At 40.6% G+C, this 13,273-nt stretch overlaps 1 protein-coding gene across 1 annotated transcript in view; it reads right to left on the bottom strand.

The window, feature by feature from the left end:
* The window catches only part of KALRN (kalirin RhoGEF kinase), a 4,346,166-nt gene that overhangs the window by 353,539 nt on the left and 3,979,354 nt on the right, over positions 1 to 13,273 (bottom strand). The gene's annotated exons all lie outside the window — the stretch shown is intronic.

Below are 13,273 nucleotides of genomic sequence, written 5' to 3'. Positions count from 1 at the left end.
GCAGGCGACCACCAGATTGCCTTCCTTTTTTGGAGGAGAGCCTCTTGGTTCTATTTGGCATGGCACGATTCATGCACAAGTGGATGTGCTCATACAGTGCCTTAGTGTAGGATTCAGCAGTCGAACATTCAGCACCCGTTTGCATGGGTGTCATGAAGTTTGTCAATTCTGACTTGAGTAGCATGAAGTTGGCTTTGGAGAAGTTTTTTACAGAGGTTTACTTACTGGGGGGTGGGGGTGGGATGTGGATGTCATGGGTGATTAGCTTATGGTCAGACCTGAAGAATGAGGGGGTGACCACTGGTGTGGAGCATCTATCTCCCATGTTGGTAATGACCAGTTCTAGGATATTGGCGCCCCTGGTGGGACAATTGATTAGTTGATCCAGGGTGTTAGAATTTATGAATTCCAAGAACCGTTGGGAAAAGGTGTCGGTACCTGAGTAGTTTTCCCAGTTAATGGCAGGGTAGTTGAAATTTTTGGTTGTATCTTAATATTTTCCAGTATGTTTAGAAAGGTGTAGTGAGAATATTGGGGCATGGTGGGGGATCTGTAGCAATCTACAATTTGGATTGCAGTCTTACCTAATGTTAGTTGCACATGGAGAATTTCAGATGCATTGTGTTGGGCAAGTAATCCTGAGGTGTGAATATCCTTGGTGAATATGGACACTCCTCCACCTTTTGTGTTTTGGTCTTGGTTTGATGGCTGAAAAGTGTGGTAAGAGCTGTAGCCTGGTGTTGCAGGGGTGCTCTCTGGAGCCTTGAACCAGGTCTCAGTTACTGCACAGATATCGATGTTCTCCGTTTTTATGAGTGCCTCGAGAGAGTGCATTTTGATGTTTAGACTTCAAGCATTGAGTAGCATTACTTTCAATTTTGCATGCTAGTATCTGTTACAGTGGTGGTTTTGTCCTTTGAAACTTGCCTAAAAAAGGCACTATAGGGCTGGCGAGAGCTTTAGCCAGTAACCTGAATCCCAGGGGCGACAGGTGCAGACCATCTTTGGCAAAGCATTGTGGTTTGTCGATCATGTCGTCCCAGGCAGACAGATACTGAATCCCCTTTGAATGACACCAGAAGCTTAGTCAATTGTTGAAGTCAGTCATTTTGTCCTTATACTGTGGTATCATTCTGGGCAAAGGCAGGATGCTACTCAGGGCTAGAGTCATACCTGCCTGGGCCAGATGATCCGAGAGCTATTCCATGTCTCTTTTCATGTAGTCCAGGGAGGTATGTCTCAAGTCATTCAACATGTATAAAACATTGTACTTTCTCCCTCCAGGATGACTGTTGTCCTACCTCAGATAGCTTGGACAATACACTGTTAATGCCACTTAAGACAATTATGTGAGTGTTACATTTTTAGAGAATGTGTACTATATATAATTAGTTGTGTACTCTTGAATGTGGAATTTCCTGTGGACTGTCTAATGTTTTGTATATATTGTACCCAGGTTGCGGCTGAAAAAGATCCAATAGCCAATCTGTTTTCCCAGTTAACAGATAATAGATAAACAAATAACATATTTTTATGCAACCTAGGTAACGTGATTCTATTTCTAGAAACTGTACTTTCTAATGTATGCCAAATAATTACCAACATGCAGCTGAAATAAATGCTTCTGCTACTAAACATTTCCAAAATATTTCGACAGGACCAGATATAACATAAAGGGCTTTCTTTTTTCAGCACTTAACCACTTTTGCAGCAAGTATTCATGTGACACAGATTAACATCTGCTTTTTCTGATAGATGTATCCATCTGCATTCAGATAAACTTCTGCTTTTTTCTGATACATTTATGCAGTTGCATTCTGCTGCTGTGTTACACTTAAGCAGTGAAGCTGGGACTCAGAAATGTTAATTCGTATTTGTTTAATATTGCAGGTAACTGATGTATTTTACATTCTGGCAATAAAATATTCACAAGCACCTGCCTGCATTGTGACTGCAGCAAGTAAAGAACCTTTAACTCCCTGTCTTGCAACAGAAAACTAATATCCCTCAGATCTGCATATTGCTACCACACCTAGATGTTCTACTTATTAAGAGTACTCATCTCCTCAAATGAAAGAGTATGATAGAAAGTGGTAAACCCTAATAGCAAATGGTGATTTCATAGCAAGGGAGGTCTGCAAGAAGCAACTGAATGGGTGGGGCTAACTGTAATGGGGCAGTGCTCTATTACACCATGTCAATAATCTTTCCCTGTGATGAAACAACAAATGCGCTCATTCATTTCCATCCACAAAGACCACAAACTGACTCTCTATGTGCCCACTCTTTATAGCCAATTTCCTGACTAAACATATACATCACATGTCTAACTGCAATCAACAGCACCAGTCTTAGCTGATATGGAGCCCTAAACAAAGGACTCAGAGGGCCCCGATGTTCCACATTAGTCCTCAGAGTAGTTCCTCAGTGCTTCTCCCTGTTTTAGATTATGTCTTCCTTGCTTTTTCACACTTTGTCTTCCATTTTAGCTCTCACCACACTTTAAAATGCAGCCTAACTGGCGAAGATTCTACTGTAATAAGTCTGGTGGATGTAAGTGAATTAAGCCTAGTGACCAACAGAAGTCATGGAGTTGTAAATGAGGTGCATCTTAGAGAATTTTTACAACTTTCTAATGTAATGATGGCCTGAACAAAAAATAACAAGTAAGGAAAGAAATGTAGTATTATATTTTCTTTCAATAAAAAATAAGTTGCATCTATAGCTTAACATTCAAAGATAACAAAACCATAAAGAACATACCAACATATGAGGCAAAACTGAGAAGACAAATGCTAAAATACACAAATCCTATGTGGAAACTGTGACTGCCTTCCTGTCCCTCTAAAGAGAGACAGCTACCTCCTGGGAATCCCTCTGGTGTTAGATTGGGACAAACATCAAAGTACAAATGATTGGAGGCATAGGTTATAGGTTGGTACTAGGTTATCAGCCCTAGGGCCTATACAAGCCTAACCATAACAATTCCCTGGCTATTTCTTCCCACACTATTTACTTCCCTGGACCCCTGTCTAGCAGGCCGACTGACGTGATCCCCGGGGTGAATTTCCTTTCTCCCATCCAATCGTCAAGGTTCCTTTTGAAGAGGACCAAAGAGGCACTCTGCTTGACATGTATGGGCAATCTATTCCAGAGTCTGGGGAGTCTCTGGGTCAGGAACCTATCCCTCCAGCATGTTTTGTTTATTGTGATGACAAGGTTTAGATCCCTGGAGCGTGTGGCTCTGAGGGATTGGGATTTCTTTAAGTGCAGCATGTCCAACAGCTCTGGGTTTGACATGGCCTTGTATGTTAAGCAAAGATCGCCTCTGAGTAGATGATATGCGACAGAGTATAGCTGGAGTTTTTTAAGGCGGTCAGCATAGGGCATCTGCTTTAGGCCTGTGATTCTTTTAGTGAGGTATTTCTGTGGCCTTTCCAGTTGTTGCAGATGTCTTGAGAGGTACATACCAAACGAGGCATTGTATTCTATAATGGGTCTAATGAGGGATGAGTACAGTGGGAGAATGACCTCCTTTTTTCTGGATGAAAAGCCCTTAGTGATGAGGTGTGGCACATAGAAGTATTTCCTGACTGTTGTGGTGATGTGGTTATCGAAGGTGAGACCACTGTCCACCTGTGTCCCTAAGTGTCTTATCAAACATTCGGTGTTTAGTGTACTGCCACCTATATGGTAATTCATGGATACATGTTTTTTCCCAAAGGGGATAACTATACATTTCTTGGCATTGAGCTTGAGCCCATGGCTCTGGCACCAAGCATCTGTTTCTGTAAGGCCCTTTTGTAGAGTATCCACATCATTTGGGGATTCAATAATGGCTCCCAGTTTACAGTCATCTGCAAACTTTGTTATCCAGAGTCCCTTAGTGTTGGCCTGTACTTCAGAGAAGTAGATGCCAAACAAGAGTGGTCCCAGGACTGAACCCTGAGGTACTCCACTTGTCACTTGTCTGGAGCTGGATTTGGAGTCGGCTACTTTTACAGTGTGGGTTCTATCAGTAAGCCAGTTAGCAACCCATTGGGTGACGTAGGGATTAATGCCCAGCTTATTAAGTTTATCTATGATTCCAGAGTGGGGGATGGTGTCATAGGCCTTGGCAAGGTCTAGATAGGCTGTGTGGACCACCTTACCCTTGTCCATGGCTCTAGAGACTGATTTGAAGAAGTCAATCAAGTTCAGGAGACAAGATCAGCCCTTCACGAACCCAAACTGGGTGGGGTCCAGTGTTTGAAGGTTGCCAATGTCTTTGTTTATAAGTTCCATGATAATACACTCCATGGCCTTGCAGATAAGGCTTGTCAGACTGATGGGATGGTATTTTCCGGGATCCAAGGTGAATCCCCCCTTGTGGAGTGGGATAACTGTAGCTGTGCGCCACTCAGTGGGCACGAAACCTGAAGTGAGGCTATGATTAAACATGACACTTAGGTGAGGTGCCAGTTCATATTGTAGTTTATGTAGTACACAGCCCGGGACAGCATAAATTGTACAGCTAATGATCTGGGAGAAGAAACCAAAGGACATGGATAAAACCCATGCAGATACAGGGACTGCATGCAGACTCCACACAGAAATAATCACAGCCAAAAACTTAATCAGAGAACCAAGCACAGTTGGGTGGCAATGTTACGCAACATGAAACTCTGCTGATGACCAACTGCTATCATGTACACCCTGCCCAGGCCACCACAGACAGCCACTTACAGAGTACAATGCTGATGTCTGACTGTGAAAGACAGTGAAAACAATTATGGCTAACTTTGCTACTTTTAAATACATAGGAATTTACTTTTCATCTCACTGCTGTCAGAATACAATGTATGCAACCAACCCATCTGTGGTGGTCTCTCTACCCCATGCCAGTAATCAAGAAGCATCAATCCACACCACTGAGACCAGTGAGAGATGGTCACTAAAACAATAATGAATTTACACAGTATTTTCAGATGCAGATCTCTGCATCAAACACAGTTTCACCCAAGACCAGACAGGGAACATGCTCCAGACCTTGGACTGGACTCTCTGTCTCTCCAGATCCCAAACAAGGCTCCCTTTGCAGAACTGTGTCCCAGTTCCAAGTAGCTAGCACACACACACCTGTTTATTTGATTTTCACACACACACACACACACACACACACACACACACACACACACACACACACACACACACACACACACACACACACACACACACACACACACACACACACACACACACACACACACACACACACACACACACACACACACACACACACACACTCCTGGGAAAGGCTGATACAGATTTACTGACTGTACCCCTTCTGCCCAGACTAACACAATCAGGCTCTTACAAGGGTATCCAATTATACTGGGTAAAATCAATACTAACATAAATGTTATACAGTAATCAAAGCAGCCAGGCTTTTTGGAGTGGCCAAGAAAATAAGCACAAGTACTCTCAAGACATTACAAGTATCAAAGACCAGCCACAATGAAAGGTATAAAATATTTAATAATAAATAATAAAATACAAAACATGAGAATACTAAATAACTAAGTGCAATAAACACCAGAGTTTCAATCACAAGAGAAATAAAAATTGATTTAAATGCTTATAAACTTTATAGAATAACAGGTTGTGCATTATCATACATTTTTGAAAGTTATCAAGTCTCATTGTTATTTATTGACTGTAATCCTAATTGATTTTCAAGGTAAACCAAAACTTTACAAGGAACAGACCAAAATATGACACAAAGAGTTAGAGTCTTTCTACAAACTCAGGGAGACCTGCACCACACACACACACACACACACACACACACACACACACACACACACACACACACACACACACACACACACACAAAATGTGGCCATCAGTTACAGCCTCTGACATGACTGTATATCTCAGAAGTTTGATTATGATCAAATGATTGAATAAGAGTGTGCCGATGTGAGGTATTGTCAACTATGCCAGGAGAAGTACAGCAGTAGATATGTAACATATGCCAGCACAGCTAGCTGGAATTTTGTAAAATGATTTGTACAGATGCTTGTGTTGGAAATATATTTGTAAAGTTGCTTCTCCTAAAAATGTATCAACAGTGTGTCCTGCTGGACAGAAAAATATACATTTATATCATACTGCACTGTTGTAACTGAGAAAATGTATATATGTTAAAAGAGGACACTAGAAGAGAAGTAGGCAATCTTACCCCAGCTAACTTTGAAAAATAGTGTGAAGATAGGTGAAGGCTGCCACCCTAACCAGATAGAATTTTGTAGATAATTCTGTCATTTGTAAATATTAATGTAAGCCACAGGCCTTTTCTCTTAAATGTGAAAAGACTGTATTGTATGTTGAACTGAAAAAAATGTTACAGCAGTGCACTCTGCTGTAAGAAAGCTGATAAGTCAAGCATTGTGAAATTCTTTTATCTAAAACCCGGAGCAAAGATGTCTAGAAGAAGGAATTTTGGCTATTGTTTTGAGACCAGAGTTAATTGTTAGAATTTGCATGTATAATTTCTTTTATTGCTCTGGCTTCCTGACCAGCTGCAGGATCAAAGGGGCTATTAACCTCTGGGTTTCTGTTAGCCTAGGAACCAGAAAGAAATGATGTAACCTGAAATGAATCAGTGGTACTGTGTTATCAATTTAAGGACAGAAAGAATGAGGACATTTAGCATTTGTCTTGAGAACATCCAACTCACCAGCACTCTGCCTGTTTTCTATATGTAAGTTTATTTTAGAACTGTGTTTTCTCTTAGACATAGCTAGGAACTAGGAAGATTAGATCAGTTTTTTTTCTGCACTGATGTCAGAACTTTTCTACTGTATTATTTTAAGTATCTCTCTTTGATCTCTGAACTCTTGACTAGCACTGTGTAGTAAGAAGTATTGCCTTGTGTTTTTATTATTTATTATTAAATATTTTTAAACCTTTCAACTGTGGCTGTTTTGTGTAGAGATAATTTAAGCTCTAGAGTACATTGCATATATTTAGTGATATTGTACAAAGCCACTCCAATAGCCTTGCTGTTCAGCCACACTTACCATTTGGATAATAATATTGCACAGTATAATTGGACAGCCTTTCATAAGGGCCTTTTAGTAGCTGATAAATATTAGTGGGTGGTAGCACGTGGTACTACTGTATAGTCTGGGTAAAAGGGGCACAGCTGGAAAACCTGTGCCAGCCTTACCCAGGATTATATGTGTGGTTGTATATAACTCTGATCGCAAAGTGTGTGTGTGTGCCAGCTACTTGGGCAGGGACATGAAGCACTGGTTGGACAGAGAGGGTGCTGGAAGTTTTTGCTTGCCCACTTGGCTGAGATCTGGACCCTATAGTTGTGCCAGTGGGGAGTCTTATTGGGGTCCTGGAGAGTAAGGGAGAAACCAGCCCCAGACTGACTGTGATCTCTGTGTGCTCTTAAGGGAAATTATTCTTTACTGTGTGTGTATTTATTATCCTTTCCCTATATGGACGCCCCTCACTGGTGTTAGTGGTGAGGACTGAGGATCCTTGATTGCTGGCCCAGTGCACTGGCGTCACAAATAATATGAAATTAAATTACATAATTTAGGCCATAAAGATTGTATCTTACAGTTCTGATTGCAGGAAGAGACAAAATGTCTGGGAAAAGAAGGACTAAGAATCCAGATGTATTGTCTGTAGCAGGGAACTAAGTGCTACTCTGGAAGGGTGGAAGTTTGAAACTTTTTTATGACTTCCAGAAACTGCAACAGATCTTACAAAGCTCTATGTGTGTGTATTATTGACACATATGTGCTAAATCCTGACAGCTTCTAGCCAAGGGGGGGGGTAGTATGGGAAATAGAAGTCATATGACCAGATGTGCATGATGTCATTCTATAAGCCAGCTCTGTAATGATATTTTAATACTAAATGAGACTGAAGTCTCACTGAAGTCTGTTTTTGGAAACTGACAAAGAAGGACCCCACACCTACTTCATCTTGCCTTGCTCTAGTAAGTGACCAAGGAATAATAATTCTTTAGATCAGTCAGGAAAATATAGTGAGATTAGTTAAGTACTGTTTTTCTGTATCTGTTTGAATCTATTCATCTGTGTTATTTTAATATTTCCTGTGAATGAAACACTGGTGTTTATTGTGAATAGATATTTAGTATTTTCATGTTCTTCTATTATTTATTATTAAATATATTTAAAGTTTTCACTGTGGTTGGTACTTTAGAGAATATTTTAACCTTTGAGAGTACTCATATCTCTTTGGTGACTCTGTGGCCACTCCTGAATGCCTTACTGCATTTGTTAAACTACCATTCATATTAATATTAATTTCACTCAGTATAATTGTGTACTCTTGTAAGAGCCTTAGAGTAGCTGGCTTAGGAATGTCTGGTGTTAGTAATTACCTTATAGTCTGGGAAGAAGGGGGCATAGCTAGTAAATCTATGATGGCCTTTCCAGGTATGTGTGCAAATGAAATCTCAAAGAGTGTGTGTGTCAGCTACTTGGAGCAGGGACACAAAGAGTGGTAGAGAAGAGCTGGCTTGAACACTTGGCTGATGACTTAACTCTGCAGCTGCCCCAATGGGGAACCTTACTGGGGACCTCGGGAGAGACAGAGAGAGAGAAACCCAGACCCCAGGTAGAGTGTGTTCCCTGTGTCCTCTTCAGGGAAATTGTGCTTGATGCGGAGAGCTACATCTAGAAATACTGTGTGTATCCATTTTTGTTCCAAGTGAATGTCCCTCACCGTGCAGGCTCTTTGATTACTGGCCCAGAGAGGGGACACCACAGCACTCTCCTCCAATATTTTTGTAACACTTCTAATGCACTTTTTTGTTGCTCATCCCACTTTGTTTTTCTTCAAAATACAATAGACTCTGTTATACACCCGTCTTAGTTTATTTTCCAGTATTATACCCACCAGTCTCACAGTGATTGTCATCAGCCTCAGTTCTCCTAGGTTCATTAGAAGGCCCTAAATCAATTGTTTGCATCTTCTAAAAACAACTGTTCCATATATTCCACAGACCTAAGCCCATCATTATTTCATTCTGAAAATCTTAATGACTTCTTGATCCCAATACCATAATAATTTTGATGTCACATTACTTGTAAAATAGATTGCTATTCTCCCCTTATAAATTATTTGATCTTTCTCTGTCAAGTTTTCTACCAAAATGGTGTTATTTAAGTGTACAGTTTAGAATTATTGACAAGAAACTAACTGATATGACTGCTCTGATTATGCAGGTGTTGCATTTAACATGACACAAATTACATCTTTTCACCAAATGTACATGGACAGTTGGGAAACCAGCTGGTCAGGAGATTCTGCCAGATTATGGCTTGTTTCCAAATCTTGGATGGTGCTGGATCCTATTCCTTGTGATCTCTATCTGTGGGCAGCTGGGAAAAGTATTTGATATCAGCTCTGATGCACTGGATATTTGGGACAAGGGATATGTGTATGGTAGCAAACATGTTCTCATACTACCAATGACATATGTGTGTCCATCAGGAGAGACTAGGTAAAAAAAAAGTCTCCTACATTGCCTCAGGCTGAAATGATGACCCCCCCTTTCACTAGTATTCCTTTGGATCCATTTAAGGGCACTGCAGTTAAAATGTCAAGAGCAGGCTCTGGTTTGGTGTGAGGCCAGAAGTTCGGAGCCCACAAGAGGTATGGGTAAATTATGATGCTTGTATAAGAAAAAAAAGATCCAAACAGGTATCAGTTTAGTATATAATCAAGAAAAAATGGTTATTGAGTCTCTTGAACATAGCCAGATGAAAAACATTGATCTAGTAGTTGGCATAGGTCTCTTGTCACATCCCTGACCACCCACAGACAGAGAGTAAGTCAGCAAGTACTAAAATATACAACAGCCACTATTCCGGTTAGCCAGTACCCATGTAGGCGAAAAAATGGCTAACACTGGCCTTATATGAGTACTTGCATGCACAGCCAGCCTTAAACATTGGCAAATTAGACAGCCACCAAGGGCACTATTCTTCTAGGAGTGCTTTCCTCTATGTATTTATGGTTTATTATTATTATTATTATTATTATTATTATTTTAAAACAATGACATACATCACTTCTTTAGTCTGAAAAAATAAAACAGTGAACATAGAAACACTCTGATGTGCCCCTCTTTAAAGAAAACATGGCCAGACTGTGGTCGGCTTTCTAGGTATAGATATTGTACAGTTGGCAGCTCAGTTCACATTACACATTAAATGTAGCAAGGTTTCTGCTTTGCATGTGGGATAGAGCAGAAAGCCTGCAAAGTTTAAAGTGTAAAGTGAATGGTTTGAATGTAGTGTGAAGAGAGAAGCTGAATTTTTCTAGCAGAGGTAGTGTATGGTAACCTTATTGTTTAAGGTACCGGCAGGTAGCCAGATACTGGCAGTGAGTAGCATAGGCATCAACTTATTTGCTAAAAGCTTAAAACAAAGTCTAACAATAATGAAAGGAAAGACAGAAACAAAAGCTCAAAATCAGGGAAATTTTTAAATATTACTCCATTTTGCTTAAAATGTTAATAGAACAACATGTTTTGCATCAACATGCAATTTCTGAACAAAACATGTAAAATTCTGTCTGGCATTATTGACTAATTATAATCCACAGTAATTTTCTAGAAAATCAATTAATTTCTGAGGAACAATATGGCAAAAATGAGGCAAAATCACTGACAGTTCAGAGGTATGATGGATAGCTATACAGGTCAGGAAAGAATGTTTTTATAGGAGCTGGACATGTGAGATATGCACAAATAGCTATAATTGGTAGGGTTGCCTATGAAGTAAAATGAGTAGCTGTTGTTTGTTTGTTATTCTGCCTTTGAAGAACTAATAAGATTTGTATGAGGCAACTTTTGTGGTAACCATTTGTATGGAGCAACGGTGAAACACATTGCATGGTCACCCTCTTTTATTACAATCAGACGTCTGAATTGTACACAGAGATGGCTGTAACTGCTGGGCTGGGCAGTGATTATCTGAGTGAAAGTAATGGACCCTTTTTTGTTCAGTTTAAATAGTCAGTATCTGGCTTTGCAAGACCAGTATGCAGTTGTGTGAGGTAAGATGGACTAATTTACTATGATTAATGTGTGTGTTTGTTTTAAACAAGCTTGAAGTGCATTGATGTGACTGTAAATGTTATTTATTTATTCTTGTTTATTTATTCTTTACCACAATTGGGTATTTCAGGTATACACAGTCAGTGAAGTGGCTGTATTTGATGGGTATACAGTCTGTCTGAAGATAGGTGACCTTCCTCTGCTGTTGTTTGATCACTACTAAGTAACAGTTACTGATCTGGTTTGGCAGAACTAGTGTCATACAGTGTATTGCATTTGCAGAGAGAGTACAATTAGTATTGCTATGACTTTTATGTGTGTGTGTGTATGTGTGTGTGTGTGTGTGTATGTGTGTGTGTGGAGGAAGGGTACGGTATATTAAAGAGTAACAAGCTGGCTGTAATTTCTTTCAATTTCTATCACACACGTTAGCCTGCACTCCATAATTGTATATCTTTTGCTGTCTGGGGCAGGAGCAAGATGAGTGTGGAAGCAAATGCTTATTGGCACAGTGATGCATTATTTATTGTTGCCATTTCACAATCCTTGCCTCTGGTTGAGTTCTTAGCTATAGCTTCTCCTGTCTGGAGTCTGCATGCCCCTTCTCTCTCTCTCTCTCTCTCTCCTTGTGTTTATGTTATATGATCTGTTTACCTCCACCACTCCAAAGACATGCTGTAGGTGAAGTTATGATTCTTGGGTCTCCTTGACTTCATCGACACACCGAAACACCGACGCTAAGAAGACCGACACAAGAAGACTGACGAGACAGAAGATCGACAATGTGAAATCCCGACAGCCGAAACACCGACATGGGCAACGTGTGGGCACGAGCGGACAGGTAAGTGTGTGCTAGTGAGGTATTTAGCGTTAGGGAGCGGACAGGTAAGTGCATGCTAGTGAGGGATTTAGCGTTAGGGAGCGGACAGGTAAGTGTGTGCTAGTGAGGGATTTAGCATTAGGGAGCGGACAGGTAAGTGTGTGCTAGTGAGGGATTTAGTGTTAGGGAACGGACAGGTAAGTGTGCGATAGTGAGGGATTTAGCGTTAGGGAGCGGACAGGTAAGTGTGAGATAGTGTAGGATTTAGGGTTAGGGTGCGGGAAAGGTGAGTGTGTGGTAGTGACGGACTTTAGGTGTAGTGGCAGGTTAAGTGAGTTAGGGTTAGGGTGCGGGTAGGGTAAGTGTGCGATAGTGATGGAATGTAGGTTTAGTGGCGGGTTAAGTGAGTTAGGGTTAGGGTGCGGGTAGGGTAAGTGTGCGGTAGTGTCGGACCTTAGGGTTAGGGTTTGGATTAGGGTTAGTGCATGTATAGTTGTGTGTTATGTGTAGTTTACGTTTTGTGTGTCGGTGTTTTGGGTGTCGGTGTTATGGTGTTCAGTTTTGTGAGTTGTCGGTTTTGTGCGTTTTCGGTGTTTTGGTGTCATTGTTTTGAGTGTCAGATTTGTGGCGTGTCGGTGTTGTGATAGGGATCCATGATTCTTACAGTTTGTCAGTGGATAAGCAGGAAGCATGTGTGTGTGTGTGTGTAAGTGCAGTGATCACAAATTAAATGTAAAAAATGTAGCATACTTCATTTTAGTAAACAAAACAGTTTCACTTTCTGTATAGGAGATGCACCCCTCCAATCAGATACTGCTATAAGGGATCTGGGTACTCTTGTTGATAATTCCTTAACATTTGAACATGGGGTCTCTTCAGTAGTTCAGAAAGCTTTTTATCCAGCCCATCTAATTTCCAAAGGCATCTCCAGTAGAATCATCAGACCCATTATCAAATATAATGCTCCCTTTGGCAAGTATTTTTGTAAACGTCACACAAATTGAGAGACTTCAGAGATTAATAACTAAAAAAGTCAGTGTCCTCAAAAATCTTAGTTATCAGGAGAGACAGGCAATCTCTTACAGACTGCTACGTGGTGATCTATGTCTAGCCCTGTGTGCCATGAAATATCCAACTCTATTTGATCACCTATGCAGTACAGCAAATACTCACTTAAAGGAATTTAACTTTCATCAGCAGATAAATAAGACATGTTGGATAGATAGATTCATGTCCCAATGTATCCCTCACCTTTGAAACAAACTTCCACTATATGTCAAGCAGAGCAGCACCGCTGCCACCTTCAAGGCAAACCTAGATAACTGAAAGGGCAGCCATAAATTCTTTCCCCCAATCTA

This window comes from Protopterus annectens, chromosome 6.part0 (assembly GCF_019279795.1).
Source record: "Protopterus annectens isolate FY-2018-M chromosome 6.part0, PAN1.0, whole genome shotgun sequence".
NCBI lineage: Eukaryota > Metazoa > Chordata > Ceratodontiformes > Protopteridae > Protopterus > Protopterus annectens.
The sequence above is the reverse complement of the archived record's forward strand: the minus strand, read 5'-3'. Positions and strand labels throughout refer to the sequence as shown.